Genomic DNA, 20357 nt, shown 5'->3' with positions numbered 1-20357 from the left:
TCGCAGCACCAGAAAACAAAACCACTTTTGCTGAGGGCAGTAGTCCTTGCCTGTAATCCCAGCAAATTGGGAGGCTGAGGCAGGAGAATTAGAAGTTGGAGACCAGTCTGGGCAACTTAGGGAGACCCTGTCTCAAAAAAGTAGGGGGTGGGAATGTGGCTCAGTGGCGAAGCACCGGGACTCCAGTTTCAAGGCCCTGGGTTCAACCCCAGCACTGGAACAAAAGAATATTTATTTATTTATTTATTTACTTTTAATTGACAGGTCGTTTCTGGTGCAGGCAGCTCTCCTGAACACCTTTCCACAGTTTCTGTTTTGGCGCTCAGCAATGGTGAGATTCATTTGGCAACTACCTTTTCCCATAGATTTAATAATAGTTTCTGTAGATTTCAAAATGTAAATGGACAAGGCATATCCTTGATGATGGTAATACAGTCTTGAGTATTTTTCAAATTTCTTATGAGTTCAGATGTTGTAATTCATGGCTTTAAAACATAATGGTCTCCATGGTTGAGCAGGTGCTGTGCACTGGGCTTAAACATGTCACCTCGTTCAACCCTCACACTGGCTTTCATGAGATTATTCCCATTTAGAGATGATAAGGTGAGTCTCTGAGGGGCCAAGTGACTTGTTCAAGGTCATACAGCCAGGCCAGGCGCAGGGGTGCACACTTGTAATCCCAGCGACTCAGGAGGCTGAGTCAGGAGGATCGCAAGTTCAAGAATAGCCTCAGCAACTTAGCAAGACCCTGTCTTAAAATAAAAAACATAAAGAAGTAAGGATGTGGCTCCGTGGTTAAGCACCTCTGAATTTAATCCCCGGTACCAAAAAAAAAAAAAAAAAAAAAAAAAAAAAAAAAATTCCCACAGCCAGTGATGGCAGGGCTGGTCAAGGAGCTGTCTGGCTGCTGTGATGTCCCCTCCTGTGGACACAGACTTCCCTTGACATAGTGCAGGGCCTCTCTTCTGCCACCTCTGGGGAGTGGAGGCCAGGCCAGCCTTGCTGTACAGGGAAGCCTGGCCCTTTCACCTGGGCTGTGTAGGGCAGAGCTGAAGTCCTGCTGTGTCCTGAGCTTCTGGGACTCCTGAGTGCTAGGCTTCCCTGTGGGTCTCCTGCCTTTTCCTCTTGGAGACTGGCCTGTGAGATGCCTTGGAGATCCTGGGAGAAGTCCAGCTGACAGGGCTTTCTGCATAGTGGCAGATTTCCTACGACCTGTCACACCCACTATGAATCAACCAGTTTGATTTGTGGCTTGGTTGATTCACTCACTGATGTATAAACAACTCATTTGCCCCTTAACATGTGCCAGGCACTGCCCTGACCTGAGCTGGCAGGGGCCTGGGAAAGGCTTCTGGGAGGAAGACCAGCGAAGACCACTCTTGGCTGAGGGGTGGCCCAGGATGGGCTTTGGGAAGGAGCACTGATTTGGAGCGACACTTCCCACCTCTGCTTCCAGGTGCACGTTGACACCTGGGTTTCCTCCTCTGTAAATAGGGATAGCTGTCCCCACTGCAGGTTGCTGTGCTATTCCTTAAAATATTAACTTCCAGGCTGGGGGTGCGGCTCAGAGGTTGAGCCTTGCTTAGGGTGCCCAAGGCCCGCAGTTCAATCCCCAGCACCCACACCAGAAGTTTAAAAAAAAAAATGAGCTTCCATAAAGTAGTGAAAGACTCAGAGCTTTCACTCCTAGTCCTTTCCTGCTCCTTCCCATCATCTAGGGACACTTTCAATTCTTTCACCTTCCTCTGGTTATATTTCTAAATCCGTTGTGTCTGCTGTTCTTTAATCAACATTGTTATGCTACTTGGAGATGTAACAGTCTATCCTTACCCTTACTTTCTTCCAATATCGGTAGAAGCACAGTTTGGACTGTATCTCTGGGCATTGTTGTTATTAAATTATGTTCACATTCAGAGCTGAGCTAGGGTAGTATTCTACTGTTACAGTTTCTTTTTCCTGGAATTAATAATTGCCTGACTTTTAAGAAGTCGATTGCTTTCCTTAGTACCTGTCACTGTATTTTTCTAAATGCTGCAACAGATCAGTTAGAAACATAGTAATCCAAAATCTCTCACCAACCAGTTTGGTTTCATAGAAGAGACCCAAGTGAGAAGGAAGGAGTTCTTGGTGTGGAAAGTGATGTGTGCTGAGGTAGAACCCTGGGGGCCCTCGTGTCCCCACCTGAGGGGCTTCCGACTTGGGGATGCAAAGTGTTGCTTCTTGGGTCTCGGGTCTCATGGCCTGAAATGAATAAGAACTCAAAGAATCAGAGCAGAGTCGATAAGTGAGATGATGGTAACCTGTCACTGAGCTTCAGAACGTGACTCAGGGTGACCTTTTGGGATTTCTTCTTTAAAATCTTATGATACAGGGCAGGAGCTGGGGATCAGCGGTAGGGCGCTCACCTAGCATGTGTGAGGCCCTGGGTTCAATCTTCAGCACTACATAAAATAAATAAATAAAATAAAGGTATTGTGTCCAACTACAATTGAAAAATAAATATTTAAAAAAATATTATGATACAATGTTAGCACAGTCAGTTGTAGACTGCTGTTTTTGGTGGTATTGAGGATTGAATTCAGGGGCACCCTATCAATGAGGCCGTTCACTGGCCCTTCTTATGTTTTATTTTGAAACAGGGTCTCTCTCTAACTGCTTCAAACTTGTGATCCCCCTGCCTCAGCCTCTTGAGTCACTGGGATTACAGCCTTGCGCCATCGCACCCAGCAAACATGACTGTTTCTAATGTACACAAGGCCCTGGGTTCGATTCCCAGTTCTTCCCTTCCCCCCATTAAAAAATAGTGGCTATTTCTAAATTCTGAAGTTGATTTCTTTCTATGTTTGACAGTTGAACTCTTTTAGGCTGGATACATTATTAGCTATGAATGATATTTCTGTCTTTCAAAAATAATCTGGGGAAGGGAGGGGGCATGGGGTAATTAATGATAGTGGAATGTGATGATCATTACTATCCAAAGTACATGTACAAAGACACGAATTGGTGCGAATATACTATGTATACAACCAGAGATATGGAAAATTGTGCTCTGTATGTGTAATAAGAATCGTAATGCATTCTGCCGTCACATAAATTTAAAAAATTTACGTAAAAAATAAACTCAGACACATTCTCAGTGTGAAAAAAAATCTGATAGTGATTTTTACTCTTCTTGAAATATATCAGAGGTCATAATGGTGCACAGGGCAAGATGAAATGTTATTATTAATTAAGATATTGTGTTGAAGATGAAGGGGTTCACAAGAATGGCTAAAATGTGTACAGCAGAATGAGATTTGGGATGACAAAGTTCTGAAGTCTCATAGGCCTACATTTCTTATCTTATGAAACAAATAGGTTGTTATTAAATTCTCTCTGGTGATTAAAGATGATCCCTGTGTTTCATTGTCTGTATTCAGAGGAGATATTGTGACGGCTTCCTACCACCCTTAGATGTTGCTCTCCCTGTCCTTACCTGCCTTCTTTCTCTGGCCCTGTGAGCCATGGTTGGTGCTGCTGATGAAGCCGCAGTTACTGTCCTCTGCATGGCTTCACTCAGACTTGAAAACAGCTGTTGTCAGGTTTTTGTTTTCTGTTTATCAATCCAATGCCCTTAAGGCCACTTTCCCTCCAGGGCTGTTTTACTCCTGTCACTTCTCTAGTGAAGCACAGAGCTCTAGAATCTGTGCATACACTGATCCTGCCAGCACTGTCCCACTCCTTCATAGCCACCTGTTCCTGTCACCTCTGCCTTCTTCCTCACCTGACACCGCCATCCCTGGGACTGGTCAGATGGCTTCCTCTCAGACATGGCTGTTCTAAAACCATTTCTCAAGTAATAGATGCATGTGGTTAAAAAAAAAAAAAATTCCTCAAAATACGAAAACGCAGGTCTTTCACATCCCGCCTTAAATGCCCCTGTTTTCTTCCACAGAGGCAGCCGCTCTTCAGTTTTTTGCATGATCTTCTGGTGTTGTCTACAACATGCATTCCCTGCCTCCCTGTGTTTTGAACATAAAGGGCAGGGTACCCTCTACACATTGCATCTTGTTCTTCTGAACAGTTTCACTTGAAGGTCTTTCCTCATCTGCCCACTGCCCAGCTGCATACAGCAGAGGGCGCCATTTGCCCAGAGCAGCCCAGGAGCTCAGACTGGATAATGCAGGGCAGAAACCCTGGCTGCACAGAGCTTTCTTGAGACTGTGACATCCACTGAGTGAAGCAACTGTAACCTCTCTTAATGAGGATGGGCATTTAGCTGGCTATCAGCCAAAAATTTGGTTTAAAGAACAATTGTCCTCAAATATGATTCTCAAAAGATTAGAATTTTTAGTGACTTTAGTGACAGTTATTTGGTGCTGGCAACGCCACAGCCAGGGATGTCTAACTTGGTTTTGTTTCATCTCTCTTAGGCCCTTTGTCACTGTGGGGAGCCAGAGACAGCCGACACTTCACGAGCTTGAGCCATGCGCTGCAGACACAGTGCTGTATCTCTCCTCCCAGCAGCTGGTCAGGCCAGCAGTACAGACCCTACAGCTTCTTCACTAAATGTACGTAGACTGGCACACACTTCCACCTCCTGCAACAGGAAAGTAGGGGTGCTTTCCTGTCTTGATTTTTAAAGAATTAACATTTTAGTGATTATTAAACTAAAAATGCATGTTCTTGTTCAAGTAGCTCCTAGAATTATCTCATGTGCCACAGCTGTATTTGGAGAGCGCTAGTTTACTTGGAGCCCCTTATTTGGGGCACCTGAGGCTTAAAGGTATTGAATTGTGCCCCAGATACCCTGCTGATTTAGAGTCACACCAAGAAGGCACACACTGTTTTTAGCTGGGCCTTAGCTGAGGAGATAGGACATCGCATCTTGAAAAGTTCAAGACACATCACTACTCACGCTTCCTATTTGTGATAGTGTTTGAAAGTGTGATCTGGACTAAATTAGCTTGTCAGGCAATCATTGAAGATGGAGTTCACAGTTTAGCAGTAGGTTAAATTTTGGATAACCAAGGCATTTCATGATCATTCTAGAATGTCCAGCAGATATAGAAAAATCAGAAGGGATTAGCTGGCCAGTGATCTGCTGCTCCAACAATGGACTGCCGCTCTTTTCACACAGCACCATGTCGTGTGCTTCCCCGGGTTGTGTGGTGACCGTGGAATTTTCCACTGTGAAGATGCGGATCATTTTAGTGTGGAAGTCTCGTGGTACCTGGATTAGTGGTGTAGTGACACAGAAACGAGGGTCAGGTCATGGGGCTGGAGTACCACAGGCTTGGTTGTACCTGTGGATTTAGGTTCAAGGAGAAGAGAGGTGGCTAGAGCTGGGCCCACTGGTCTCTCCCCCTCATGCCCACAGCCTCATTTTTTTCTGAGTTGACTCTTACCCTTACAGGAGTATTTTAGACCCAGAGGCCTTGGGAATTTTATTTCTGATCATCTTTTCCCTGCTTGAAAAAGGCTCTTCTCCAACTCTTCTTGTTCGAGCGTGCCCCTCATCCTCACACACCTGCACTGTTGGCCCACATCTGCCTCTGACTCTCCAACAGCCCTCCTTGTCCTCAGTTATGTGGACTTATGAGGTCACTGCTCCTGAGTCCTGCTGAGCTGGGCTGCAGTGGGAGACCTCTGTGGAAGCCAGCATGCTTTGCTATTTCAGGAGTGTGAGGATGGCCTTAGGCCTGAGCCTAAGCCACTCCATTTTAAAAACTTCAGTTTGAAACCTGCAGTCTCACCTGGCATGCCTAAGGGAGCCCTCAGACACAAACAAGTCACTTCTCCCCATCCTGAAAAACAGAGTGAAGCCTCTGTCAGGCTGTTCTCCCCTGAAAAGAGGGAAAGGCGAGAAAATCAGGGAGGGACCACCAGACCAGATGCTTTAACCCCAGGGTGAATGTTGTCACTAAGAAATCTGGTGGTAACTGATAAGGATTGAAAGGGGGGTCAAAAGCCCCAAAATTTAGTATAAATAATAGAGCAAAGGAACAGACATTCAGCCAGCCAAAACAAGGATGCACCCAAGCTGGAGAGTCTGATGAGGATCTGGACTGACATCTCATCACTTGTCATCTTGTGCCTGATCCTTACCGCTCTCCAACTCTACAGCCACATCTTGACCCTGGTGAGAGCCGCAACTTCTCCCTGTTTCACCCTCTTCTCAGCCGGCCGTCAGCTCCATTCCAGGAGAAGCCTGCCTTGGTTCCTGACCTGATCACCACTGTCTGAGTGAGTGTGTATCTGCTGGACATAAAGCCTAAGGCTTCAGACTTTTGAACTTAGCCTGCAGAGGGAATGTCTGTCATTAGCCTGTCATGATTAAGTGTGTTTTCAGTGCTTAGAATTAATCTAGAATCGTTTGCTGTGAATTGATTATGTCTATTGCAGTGCCTAGCATGAACGATGGTCGTCTTCTTGATTAAGAACCTATAGAGTGAAATTTTATTGAGTGATTCTAGTGAATAAAGCATTGAAAAGGGCAGAAGTGCAGGGACATTCTTTATTTCTCCCCCTCGACTGCATATGTTGCAACTTTGCCCCTCGCGACAAGGAGGAAATGGCTTTTGAAATTCTAGATCTCCAAGACACAAAAACTCATGGGTTTTCCAAACTTACTGAAGAGGATGTAACCTTGTACTTTTTGAAACTGTCCCCTGTTGTAGAGTCCTCACTTAAATTCCATGGGTCCCATTTATTAAGTGGTGTTACTTGCATGATTAAGAAAGAACTTGGGTTGGGGCTATGGCTTAGTGGTAGAGCATTGGTCCAGCTTGCACAAGGCCTTGAGTTCAATCCCCAGCACTGCAAAAAGTAGAAAGAGTTCAGTCTATCAACGTTGATGCTACAATGGATTGTGCATGCGGTGTGTGTGCACATGCACACATGTGTTTCAAACATGAACTTCACTCACATAAGTGTAAGTTAACAGGTGTATAAGTTAACCTCATTGTCCCTCCAGAAAGTGTCAGAAAGAGTTGAAATAATAGTAAATCTAAATAGCCTTTGAAGTTCAATCGTCTTATACTTGATATTAAAATAGTAAAATGCATGTTAATAAAGAACTTAATTCAACGGGTAGGCATTAAAAAATCATAGTTGTGAATAATATTTATGAATGTGGGAAAATATTCACAGTGTAACAGTCAAATAAAATTGTGCCTATGCAGGACCTATATAAAGGAAACAAAAGCAATACAATAAAAAAATTTCTGATAAACATAAAAATTAAAATAACAAAAATATTACCACTTAAATTGATAAATTGAATAATAATACAATGAATAATAATACAAAATTTTAGTTTTATCTAGTGAATCATAAGTTCCATAGAATTTATTTTTTTGTTGTTGTTATTTTTATTTTTATTTTTTATTAGTTGCTCGAGACAATACAATGATCTTGACATATCATACATTTGATTCAAATGGGGTATTCTCATTTTTCCACGTGTACAGATTGCAGGATCACATTGGTTATACAGCCACGTATATACATACAATAATACTAGTGTCTGTTGTATTCTGCTGTCCTCCCTATCCCCCCTCCCTTCCCCTCCCCCATATCACCTCTCTCTACCCAATCTACTTTGACACATTTCTCTCTCTCACTCTTTTTTCTTTCTTTCCACCTCACACCAACATATATGTATTTTGTATAACGATGAGGGTCTCCTTCCATCTTCTGTGCAGGGTAATTGCACAGGAGTTCTATAGAATTTCAATGCCACTTTTTAATTTAAATGAATGATTAAAACTGTTACCTTGTGGGGTGCAGTGGCACACGCCTGTAATCCCAGCGGGTCGGGAGCTGAGTCAGGAGGATTTTGAGTTCAAAGCCAGCCTCAGCAAAAGTGAGGCTCTAAGCAACTCCGTGAGACCCTGTCTCTAATTAAAATACAAAATAGGGCTGGGGATGTGGCTCAGTGGTTTGAGTGTCCGTGAGTTCAGTCCCCATTACCCTAAAAAAAATAAATAAAAGTGGAACAATCAATATATCAAATTTGTGACAAAGCCTCTCTGAATATGTATATTGCTTCTTAAATATCAGTTATATCATGGAATTTAAAGTATGTTTACAAGCATTTTATGTTGGCATCCCCCCATCAACACAAGGTAGTGAACTCAGGACCTTGTGCATGCTGGGCAAGCACTCTGCCACTGAGCCACATCCCCAGCCCTTCTTACTTTTATTTTGAGAAGGGTCTTGCTAAGTTACCCAGGCTGGTCTTGACCTTGCCCTCCTCCTGCCTCGGCCTCCCCCACTGCATCCAGCCCAGTTCATAGCTTTGGAAAGTTGATCCCATTGAAAGAGTCTTTCATATGTAGGTTGTTTCCTATTAGATCATCCACAACAGTGGACTCAGCCTCCCTTTTCCTTCAACACCATTTCCTAAGAAAGGGGCCACCATGAGCCAAAGTCAGCTGCCTTTGAAGCAATTTAGTTGATACTTTCATAGTTCCTGGCCTTGAAAAGAGGCTGAAAGAATTGGAGATTTTCCTAAAGTTCATAATCAGCAGACATTTCCAAAGTTTGTATCCTCGTTTCAGCCTCATCCTTAAGGTAGCGAGCCAGTTCAGCCAAGTAACTTCTTATGTTGTATTTCACCATTTCTAAGATACTTTAGTGTCTCTGACCCTGGAATGTGTCTTACAGTCAGCGTTAAACTATTTCAAAGTTCAACCCACAGTGTTTTCTTTCCTGTGGTACATTGATTACGATGGGGTATATTGAGGTATATAGTTGCAAATTCTTTTCAAGGTTATCTCAGTTAACTCTCCTAATAACCCTGTGAAATAGGAGGAGAAAGTCTTATTTCCATGCCGTTCTTGAGGAAATGCTCCGGATGGAGGTTTCATTTGGGGAGTTTGCTTCTGTGCCTACAGACTGGAGGTGCTGGGCCCCTCACCAAGCCTGTGTGGCTGAGCCAGCAGGTCCTCGTCCTCTACCTCAGAGTTTTCTTCAGCTGTCCTATTGGTGAGGCATTTTGTCTTTTAGGTAAGAAATGTTTTCAGTATGACAGCCAAAGAGGGAAGGAAGAGATGGGTCCTTGTCCTGGTGGCTGTGGGGGATGGGCAGGGAGCTGCAGGTGAGTGGGGTGACTCTGGACACAGAGGTGGTGGTGTGCAGAGGCCTGGCTGCCCCCCTGGGAGCCCGGGGCCCTGCTGCTGGCCTCACTTTCCTCCTCACTGAGCGTCTAGAGGTCTGGGCTCACAAACCTTGTGGTAAACCACAAAGCTTCTCAGCGTAAAGAAAGAAGAGCTCCAAGGCCTACATCTGAGGACAGTGGGTATTTTAAAAGGGTTAAGTCACCATTGTATTGTGTATAATAGTGAAAAATTAGAAGAGCAAGTCCAATCTGGCCCAGTTACAAAAACAGGATAGCTGTCCAATGTAATATTCTATAGCTTGTGAAAAAATCACTTACATAATAAGTAATTACTTAAGTAATTACTGTTAAAAATGTGTCAGTAATCTTGATTTTTTAAAGTCATTTATATGTTAAGGAAAATCTAGTAGACTATACACTGTTAAGTGTTTATGTGGGTTAGTAGGTTTGCCAATCATTTAAATTTTCTTCTTTAGACTTTTCTTTAAAGTATCCCTAGTGAACATCTTGTTTGTGATATATATTCACATGGAACTGAAAAACCATAAGTTGCTTCATACTGACACTTTCAAAGCAAAAGTAATACACATGATAGTGCGTTGGTGTAAGAAATCATGGTTAGCAGTTACTGTTGTCTCTTTCCCAAAATATCTTTTCAGAAATTTTGTGTCCAGCTATCACCCTTAACCTTGTAAAAAGCTTGACCAAGACGTCATGTTACAGCCGTGAGTTCGCACCTTGCCCTTCTTGCTTGGTTTTGCCCTCAGTGATCTTGGGTTAGCATAAGCAGATTCCCCTCTGTTCTGGTACTGGTTGCCTAGTGTCCCTGTGTATGCACAGACCTGATTTTTGTTACCTGCTCCCTATTGCTGAATATTTTTTGTTTGCAAATTTGTGTCATTTATTTTAAAAAAAATGAACTTTTTGTACATAGATTGTTGAACTTTTGCAAATATAGCAATAGGGGAAATGTCTTGAAATTGCTTGAAATATCTTGAAATTGCTGCCATACTAGGTTTAAATGTCAAGTATTGCCAAATCGCCTCCTCAAAGGTTGCATCAGTTTATGTCCCTCTGTACCACCCGTCCTTGCCCTGAGTATTATCAGACTTTACTGATTGTCATCTTGGTCCCTGAAACATCTCTCCTAGTTTCACCTGCACTTTCTAAGTTAGGAGAGTGCAGACACCATTTTTGTGTTCATTGGCCGTTGCGCTTTCACTTTGGACATCTGTCAGTTGAGGTGCTTTGCCCATTTTTTTAATTGGGTGGTTTCTTTTCCTTGTTGATTGGGATAAGCTTCTTGTAAGTTAAGGACATGAGCCTTCTGTCTATCAGATATATTGACTTCGTTCTTAATTTTTTTTTTCACACTAAAGTTTTAAAATCCACAGAAGTTTTAAACCTTAATATAGCAAATTTATCAGTCCTAGATCACTTCTGGTTTGTGTTTTGCTTAGAAAGCCTCCTTTTGAAGATTATATATTTCCCTCTAGGACTTCCATGGTTTACTTTGTTCTGTTTAAACTAGGAACTGGAATTCAAGCCCCTTTCATCCCAGGCCTCAGATGTCTTGCGTATTTTATTTTCCTTTGTATAACTTAAAAACACAGTACTTTTCCCAAATTAAATAATAACTGATGGCAGCAAATAATGGAAGCATTTCTGCAACTTGTGATGAACCTCATTTCTTGGGATTAAGCATTTACAAATTGCAAACTGTTGCTTTTATTTTCCTGGTTAATTAAAATCTAAATACCACTCAAAGTTCCATTAATATCATGGTTTTACTCTATAGCAATGTATTTTTTCCCTATCCCTCTGGGCATTTGAATCTCTTTCCACAAGTGTCCAAAACCATTTGCCTCTTGTAAATATAGAGCATACTTAATTTTAAAAATTGAGTGTATTTCATTATATTAGAGATTTATAAAAGATAATGTTATGCATCTAAACTTGGGTTTCATAAATACATCCAAATGTAATGTCTCCAGATTGCCTCAGAACAGATAAGCAGGTCTCTGGCTTTCTTCATGGCTGGTTGTGTATGCAGGTGTTCTGTGGGCAGTTGAAAGGAGAAGTGCGTGAAATGTTGTAGGAGCCCAAACTGTGAGCTGGGGAGAGGCACAGGCTGGGCCAGTTTTTTCCCTTTTCGTAGTTTGGATTTTTCTTTGATGGTTTTGCTGTTGGGAAGGCCACCAAGTGGGTGAATTTTTTTCCTTATTGTCACGCAGTAGATGATGATGAGCTCTGTGTTAGCCACCAGGGCACCACAGGCAGACAGTCACGTGTCCCAGAACCCTCTACTGGTCCTTGTGCTCAGAGCCTGTGTATCTTGTGAGATGCCATTCAGACCACCACTGTTGGTCAGACTCATGGCCACTCACTAGAATCATGAGATGGCTGTGAGCAACACTAAGGAACAGTCAGTGTGCATGTGATGATGGTACTGTGGCTACCTGTTGTAAGTCTTTATCTTTTAGAAGTATATAGAAAAAATTTTGCTTAAATGGAATTTCTTTTCTTTTTTCTTTTTTATTATTATTTTTATTTGTTCTACTTAGTTGTACATGACAGCAGAATGCATTCCAATTCACCGTACCAAAAATGGAGTGCAACATTTCAATTTTCTGGTTGTACACGTTGTAGAGAGGTACCATTTGTGCAGTATTACATGTACCTAGGGTAATGATGTCCATCTGATTTCACCATCTTTCCTAGCCCCCATAAGCCTTCCCCACTCTCCCCTTTTGCCCTATTCAAAGTTTCTCCACTTTCCCATGCCTGCCCCTCCAATCATAGATCAGCATCCGCTAATCAGAGAAAACATTCGGCCTTTAGTTTTTGGGGATTGGTTTACTTTGCTTAGCATAATATTCTCAACTCCATCCATTTACCTGCAAATGCCATACTTTTATTCTTCTTTAATGCTGAGTAATATTCCACTGTGTATATTACCACAGTTTCTTTATTCATCTATTGATGGGCATCTAGGTTGGTTCCACTGTTTAGCTATTGTGAATTTAGCTATTAAAAACACAGCCACACTGGTGTGGCTGTGTCACTATAGTATGCTGATTTTAAGTCCTTTGGATATAGACTGAGGAGTGGGACAGCTAGGTCAAATGGTGGTTCCATTCCAAGTTTTCTGAGGAATTCCCACACTGCTTTCCAAAGTGGTTACACCAATTTGCAGTCCCACCAGCAATGAATGAGTGTACCTTTTCCCCCACATCCTCTCCAACACTTATTATTGCTTGTATTCTTGATAACTGCCATTCTGACTGGGGTGAGATGAAATCAGAGTAGTTTTGATTTGCATTTCTCTAATTACTAAAGATGTTGAACAGTTTTCATATATTTGTTGATTATTTGTATGTCTTCTGAGAAGTGTCTGTCCAGCTCCTTAGCCTATTTATTGATTGGGTTGGTTGGTTGTTTTTTTGGTGTTTTTTGAGATCTTTATATATCCTCTGACATGTGTGTGGTAAAAATTTGCTCCCATCCTGGAGGCTCTGTCTTCACTCAGTGATTGCTTCTTTTGCTGAGAAGAAGCTTTTTACTTTGAATCCATCCCGTTTATTGATTCTTGATTTTATGTCTTGTGCTTTAGGAGTCTTGTTAAGGAAGTTGGGGCCTAATCTGACTTGATGAAGATTTGGGTCTCCTTTTTCTTCTATTAGATGCAAGGTCTCTGGTCGAATTTCTAGGTCCTTCAAGAGTACTTGGCTGGTTTTGAATAAGATAATCACATAATCATTTTATATACCTGTTTAAAATATGAAAATTAAGCTGGGCATAGTGGCACATACCTGTAATCCCGGTGATTTGTGAGGCCCAGGCAGGAGGATCCTAACTTTGATATCAGCCTCAGCAATTTAGTAAGACCCTATCTCAAAAAAAAAAAAGATATAGATATATATGCATGTGTATAATATGTATATATTGTGTATATATACAGAAAATATTAATTTACACATAAAATATATTTTATGTACGTATAGTTTATGTGTATATATGTAGTTTATGTATATATGTATGTATTTATAATTCATATATACATATATTTAAAAATTTTTTAAAAGGCTTTGGATAAAAGATCTTTTTGGAACAGCTTTTGTGCTGTTGGTTTTATCTAACATCCTTCAAAGCACTTCTAAATTCAGGCTTGGTGGGGGGTCAGTCGTTAGGTGTAGAAGCTGTTGGTTCTCCTCAGGTCACTTTTACCTTTCATGTTTCTTCCACGTGCTGTCTTTGTTTTCTCTTGCAATTTGAGACTTCTGCTGTGATTATTATTTATTATCTCTTCTAAAATGCCATCAGTTAGGACAAGTTGTTTTTTAATGTTCCACTCAAAAAGACAAAAATGCCACTTGTTAGGTCAGTTGAGGTGGCTCCGGGAACAAGCACCAGGAACAACCAATCAGGTGCCAACAGACAGGAACAGCTAGGAAAGAGGAGACAGCAACTAGGCCAGCAGTCTCCATGGGAAGGATCAGTCAAGAGTGGCCTTGGCTCCTCCCCCTCGCAGGACCCCTGTTAGTCCTCTTCGTGTTTCTCCTAATAAGACCACGTCTGTTAACTTGCCTACAGAAGTTCCAGCAAGATCAGATACACAGATTCACCAACCAGCCGGTCAATCAACTACTTCTTCAAGACCTCCAGCCCCTGACGCCCAAGACGGAGTCCTAAAGCTCATGTCCAACTCCTCCAGCTCAACCAGACCCCAAGGGCCGCTCCCTCCATCCTTTGAGGAAGTACCTCTTTTTCGTAACCCCTCAGGGAATTTCCCCTACTGCTACACTTCCTCAGGTTTGACACCTGTGACCAGATCCTTCAAATCTCTTCCCCAACCTTTGCTCCTATGGGGTTCTTTTTCTGGTGCAATGCTGCTCTAACAAAAATCTAAGCCTCGTCATGCCGTTTGCTTTTTGTGTTCCTTCCACCTTGGTCCCTCAATTAACTCTGTACAGTGAGGCTGAATTAACCTGGCTTGTCACCACCTCCCTTTCCAGGGCAAGGGGGGCCGTCTTTCTACCAGTAGTGATTGGACTCTCCCTGGCCTCCTCCCTCGCTGCCTCTGGACTGGGGGCAGGAGGACTTGGTTATGCAGTAACTGCTTACTCAGAAGCTTGAACAAGTTAGGGAAGTGGAAGAAGCATCTGCCGCCTCTCTGACTTCCCTACAAAGGCAAATAACATCCATTGCCCAAGTTTCATTACAGAACCGTGGAGCCCTGGATCTCCTGACAGCAGACCAAGGAGGAACCTGTCTATTCCTGAAAGAAGAATGCTGCTACTACATCCATGACACTGGATTGGTCAAAAAGAACGTCGACACCCTCCGTTGATTGGGTGAAAGGCTTAAATAGCAACAATCAAACGACCCCTGGCCAAGCTGGCTAAAGTCAACCCTCATTACGTGGCTGACTCCCATTCTCACTCCTCTGTTAGTAATAGGACTTCTATTAATGGTCGCTCCCTGCCTCCTCAGGTTCGCCTAAAAGTACATGAGTGAAATCACCAGAGTGACCTACAACCAGATGCTCCTACACCCCTACAGTCGCCTCCCCACCAAACTGACACCCTTCCAGAACCTCTAGCCAGCAGGAAGTAGCCAGATGGAATTTGGCACCCTATATCATCAAAAAGGCCAGGATGCTAGGTATGTTGAGGGGGCTAAGGGATCAAAGCACCAGGCAACAACCAATCAGGGGCCAACAGAAAGCAGTGATAATCGCCTGTCAATCAGTGGGGTCTCCTGACTGATCCTGGAAGGACATGGAGCTCAGCAAGATCCTCTGACCAACCCCAGGAGGACAAGGGACCCTAAAAACCTCCCTTTCCTGTCCCAAGCCCTCCCTTCCTTCCCTAAGCCTGATAAATTTACAATCCATCTGAGTCTGGGTACGACTTCCCTGGACCCACTCTGTTGGACTAGAGGTTCTCACCCAGGAGCGAACCTCAATAAAGCCTTGTTCAGCAGCTTTTAATCTGCCTCCTCTTGGTCACTGGTGCCTGACCTTACACCACTAATTTATGTGAGATGCCTTTGATTCATTGTAAGACTCCAATTTAAATTATTTTATTTTATTTATGAAACAGCTTACCTTGTGTTTTTGTTTATTTGTTTGTTTTGGTACCAGGAATTGTACCCCGAGGTGCTTGATCACTAAGCTACATCTCAGGCCCTTTTTATTTTTTGAGACCATGTCTCACCAAGTCTTAGAACCTCTCTAAGTTGTTAAGGTTGGTCTCGAACTTGGGACCCTCCTGCCTCAGCCTCCCAAGCTGCTGGGATTACAGGTGTGCACCATCACGCCTGGCAAACAGCTTACCTTTTGTCCAGTTTTACACACGTAAAGAATTAGGACAGTACAAAGCAGCCATAGTCCGTCTACACGGGTTACACATATCAGGTATTTTCAGGAACTATGACTAAACCATCCACTGGATGTATTTGCCTGTTTCCAGGCTTCTGTGTGGCACCTGCTGCATTGACCCCAGGGGCCTCTCGCCCCCGCCAGACCTAGTCTTGTTTCTCCACATCACCTCGCCCCGTTCTTTTGAACCAGAACTCAGGCACCTCTCATTTCATTCATACCACTTTCAATGTATCTCTAAAAGACCAGAATCAGAAACCTCTTTGCAGGGCAGGGATGTGGCTCCATGGTGGGATGCTTGCTAGGAAGCCTCAAGTCCCAGGTTCCATCCCCAGCACTGGAAAAAAAATCATGGTTCCATTATCATTCCTAAAAATTACTGGTGACACAGTGTTATCAAAGAGCCAATTTGTTCATACAAATGTATCCATTTGTCTGATTTTTAAAAAATGTTTTACACAATTTGTCTGCATCAGGTTGCAGAGAGGTCAGCACACCTGAGGTTTCTCCTGTGTCTTTTAAGGCTCTCTTGGTCTGTCCCTCTCTCTTCCCCCCTTGCTGCTGTTGTGTTGAAGAAGTCAGGTGGTTTGTCCCATAGTGTTTCCAGGGTTGAGCACCCGTGGGGTCCTTGATGTCCTTCCCCCCCCTGGACCTCCTGTGAGTTGGTTGTTAGATCTCAGGGCTCCATGAGGTTCAGGCTTGGTGCTTGGCCCAGCAGGCACGTGCTTAGGGAGTTTGGAAGGCGAGGCCTGGCGTACCCCAGTTTGGGGTGGAAAGGTGGGCTGAGGCGTCCCCCTGTGACAGCCACTGTGGTTTAACCATCCAGAATCAGCTGGCACTGCTCTTTCCCCCAAGTGCTCTGGTGGGTACTACTTTAAATACTCGATGAAACCAGCAAAAGTAAATGGAGCAGGGAGACAGGAAAAGACCCACCCATGGGTAATGTGCACAGGGATGTGAAGGGCTGTGGTGGCTGTGCCCGAAGCCCACTCGGGCTGGCCCATCCAGGGAAGGTGACCTCCTGCCCTGTCCCCCATGGCTGCACCCACCTCCAGCAGGGCCCTGGTGGCAGGAAGTGCCTCATTGTTCCAACTTGCACATCAAGTGCCAGCAGCAGGAACCTCTTGTCACACGCTTGATGCCGTTTGTGTGGTGTCTTGAGAAATGTCTCTTCGCCTCTTTTTGCCCATTTGAAAAATTGGGTTATTTGTGTTTTTATCATTGAGTTGTAATGATGCTTTAGTATTGTGGACACAGGCCCCTGTAAGGGGTGTGACCCACCATGTTCCTCCTCCATGGTCGGATCATCATTTTCTGTTTCTTTGAATACTTTCTCTGCCCCCATCCTCCTCTGATCCTCTGCCTACCCAGGTAGGCCCTTGTCACAGTCCCCCAGTTTATTGTCTTTAAGACAATAGCTTTGTTAAAGCACAATTAATGCCAACATTTTTTTAAACACATGTAGATGTGCAATGTATGATAACAACACAAGAGACCAGGCCGGAGACTTGGAAATACGCTGTCACGTGGTTCTTGCACGGGGTCATTTGAAGGTGGACTGGTTAAGGTAAAGATGTGCACTTAAACCCTATTGTAAAGGAGTCACTAGCGTGACACAGAGCTGTAGCTATTAAGCCAACAAAGAGAATGAGGTGCAATCTTAAAAATAACTCATTGTGCTGGTGCAGTGGCACACACCTGTAATCCTAGCTGCTCAGGAGGCTGTGCAGGAGGTTCGCAAGTTCAAGGCCAGCCTCAGCAACTTAGCAGGACCCTGTCTCAGAAAGGGCTGGGCAAACATACAATGCTCTTGATTTGTTGATTATACATATCCTTTGATTAAAGTCCAAACATAACAAGTCTTCAGAGACATTTTGTATCAAAAAAAAAAGAAACTGTGTTCTTTTGCAAGTTGCTAGATAATGTAGAAATTTGGTACAAAAAAAACAAAATGCAAAAAAATGTGTATGTATTTATAGTGAATAGGATTGCCTGAGGCGTGTAATACTTGTTTATTTAGTGTGTGCCCTTGCAGACTATTTTACATGTTTGTATGACAGGACATACATGTATGTGTGAGAGAGAGAGTGTGAGAGTGTGTGTGTGTGTGTGTGAGTGTGTGTGTGTGTGAGAGAGAGAGAGAGAGAGAGAGAGTGTGTGTGTTTGTGTGTGTGTCTTTTATATACAAAAGAGGCTGAAATGTCTCTCCAGGCAGAATATGGGATCAGACCCGAGCCTGTGCAGGGAGTTGTGTGACCATTAACTACGCTGATCTGATGGGCCACAAGTCCCAATGTGTATCACCCACACTTCAGTCAGCAACAGCAGCCAATCTCCCAACTGTAGCAGCATTAGTTAGTTTCCCTGCACACTCTGTGTTCCTGATATCACAGTGCTATAACTTGGTGGCCCTCGTTAAGTAAAGTCATATTTGCAAAACAGCATTATTTGTTTTTAAAGCTTTTAAAGAAATGATTTTCTTGGGGAAAAAATAAAAAGGCTTGGGACCCAGCTCAGTGGTGGATTGCTTGCATCGATGTGGGAGGCTATGGGTTCCATCCCCAGCACCACAGAACAAACTCAAAAAGCCCTCAATCCAAGAGAAGGCAGGAAAAGAGGAGAAGGGGAACAAGGAACCGGCGGCCCCAAAGAAACGAAGGCACAGCCTGGGAAGTTCAAACCAGCTGTTCCTCGACCGCACTAAGTGCAAGCCGTCTGAACACGTGTGCACATCCTGTCAGCGCACTGTGCTGTGTCCTGTTGTGCTTAACTTTCTCCTGGTGTTCCCCTTCAGGGTCTGTCCACTTCTGGCAGCAGCTGGTCCAGCCTCCAGCTTTGGTCATGGCGTCACCCACCTCTCCTCGCAGTTCTCAAGTATTTTAATGTTCTGCCGTGCAGTGCATGCTCCCTGAGGATGGTGCGTCTTGGAGAACTGTCCCATCATCATTCAGGTGGTGTCCCTCTTTGTAATTGGCGGTTTTCCTTGCACGTAGTTAATATAGTCTGAGCTTCATACAGTGACTACGGCTTTCCTTCACTAGAGTTGGCCCCACGTTTCCCTCTTCAACACTTCACTCTTAATCTATGGCGGTCCCCTCTTACCCACGGTTCAGCTCGCCAAGGTTTCAGGTACTTGTAGTCAACTGCAGTCCAAAACTGTTAAGTGGAAAATTCCAGAAATAAAAAAATTTCCTAAGTTTTAAATTATATTTCATTGTGTGCAATGCTATGAAGTCTCGTACTGTCCCCCTGAGGTATGAATCGTCCCTTTGTCCAGTGTGTCAACACTGTATACACTCCCTGCCTGTTACTCACTCTTGGTAGCCATCTTGGTTATCAGATGGACTGTTGCAGGATCAGTGCTGACATTCCCATACCCCTGATTTACTTAATAGTCCCAAAGCATAAGGGGAGCAATGGTGGGAAGTTTTTTGAATTATGTTAAAATTATTCTATTTTACTATTAGTTACCATTGTCAATCTCCTCCTGTGCCTAATTTATAACAGTCATAAGAATGTAGATATAGGGGAAAACCCAGTGTATATAGGGCTCAGTGCCATCTGAAGCTCAGGCATCCACTGGGAGTCTCGGGATGTATCCCTGGGTGGGAGCACTACTGTATATTTCAAGTGGACTTCTAGACACCAAAGGGTTGGAACCTGTTTTTTGAACCCCTCTGATAATCTCTGTTAATTGGTATGTTTAGGCCCCTGACGTATAATGTGATGATTGATCCAGTTGAATTAGTATCTGCTGTGCTTGGTACCGTTCTGTGTAATCGCCCTGGTTCTTTGTGCCTGTTTTTGTCTGTCACTTCTTTCCTGCCTTTTGATTCCATCTACTCTCATTTCTGAGCACACCTGTTATACTTCTTTTTAAAAACCTTTTTTAGTGGTTGCAATGTACACTGACAACTAACCCAGGTCCACTTTCAGATGACACTGCCCAGTCGAGACTGGTGTCGGTACCTCACAGCAACAAAGCTTTCCTGGTGCTCCTGCCACCTCGCATCACACTGTCATCTCACATGTATGTATACAGTTCTCATCGAGGACATTTGTTAATTTTGTTCTGAACAAACTTATGCAAGAAAAATTAAGTTGTTTTTCTTTTTTATGTAAGTCTCTTTCCGGCCAGGATCATCGTCCTTGTCTTTAAAGGACTTCTTTTAGCATTTCTTGCCAGGCAGCTTCCTGGTGACACAGTCCCTCCCTGGTGTGTCTGAGAGTCTCTATTTCTCTTCACTTTGAAGGCTGAGTTTTCAGGACATGGCTGTAGGTTGGGGGGCTTTCACCTCAACACTTCTAGGTGTTTTGCTCTGCATTCTTCCTTGAATAGTTTCTGAGCAGTTCAATATAATGTGTCTCTGTTCCCAGAGTCAGGCTTCTTCCTCTGGCCCCTTTAAGGTGTGTGTGTTTGGTGGTAGTTCTGTTTTGGTGTTGGCTTGGCTTTCTCTTGGTGCTGCAGTTTGGATTCCTGGAGGCCGAGGCCAGGTGGAGTTCTTTTGTTGTTCCTTCTGCTTGAAGTTCTCTGAGCCACTTTGATTTGGTACTAGTTTGGGAGGTTCTCCTCTTCTCTTCCTTGGATTCCCATCTTGTCTACATGACACCTCTTATCTTCCCACAGTTCTTAGATGTTGGTTCTTTCTCTACCTGTCTCCCTCCCCCTCTGCCTCTCTCCCTCTCCCTCTCCCTCTCCTCCTTTCCCGCTCCATCTCCCCTTCTCCCCCTCTCCCTCTCCCTTCTCCTCCCCCACTCCTCTCCATGTCTCCCTTTCCCTCTCCCTATCTCCCTCTCCCCTGTTGCCCCCTCCTTCTCTCCCTCTCTCTCTCTCTCTCTCCCTCTCCCTCTCCATCTCCCTCTCCCTGTCTC

The 20357-nt window shown here is 43.7% G+C and overlaps 1 long non-coding RNA gene across 16 annotated transcripts; it reads left to right on the top strand.

Annotated features, from left to right (window-relative positions):
- The first annotated feature begins 174 nt into the window (after positions 1-174).
- Positions 175-20228, top strand: LOC107133782. Of its 16 annotated transcripts, none has more exons than XR_007345411.1 (10): positions 175-331; positions 4413-4550; positions 6106-6225; positions 8794-8991; positions 9763-9828; positions 13697-14767; positions 16951-17052; positions 18280-18402; positions 18599-18614; positions 19422-20228. It is a non-coding gene; the product is annotated as an uncharacterized LOC107133782 (long non-coding RNA). The 16 variants fall into 16 exon arrangements; XR_007345408.1 differs by having other exon boundaries at positions 18527-18614; XR_007345406.1 differs by having other exon boundaries at positions 18280-18436.
- The last annotated feature ends 129 nt before the right edge of the window (positions 20229-20357 follow it).

This window comes from Marmota marmota, unplaced genomic scaffold (genome assembly GCF_001458135.2).
Source record: "Marmota marmota marmota unplaced genomic scaffold, marMar, whole genome shotgun sequence".
NCBI classification, from domain to species: domain Eukaryota; kingdom Metazoa; phylum Chordata; class Mammalia; order Rodentia; family Sciuridae; genus Marmota; species Marmota marmota.
This window is presented reverse-complemented; position numbering and strand designations above follow the sequence as displayed.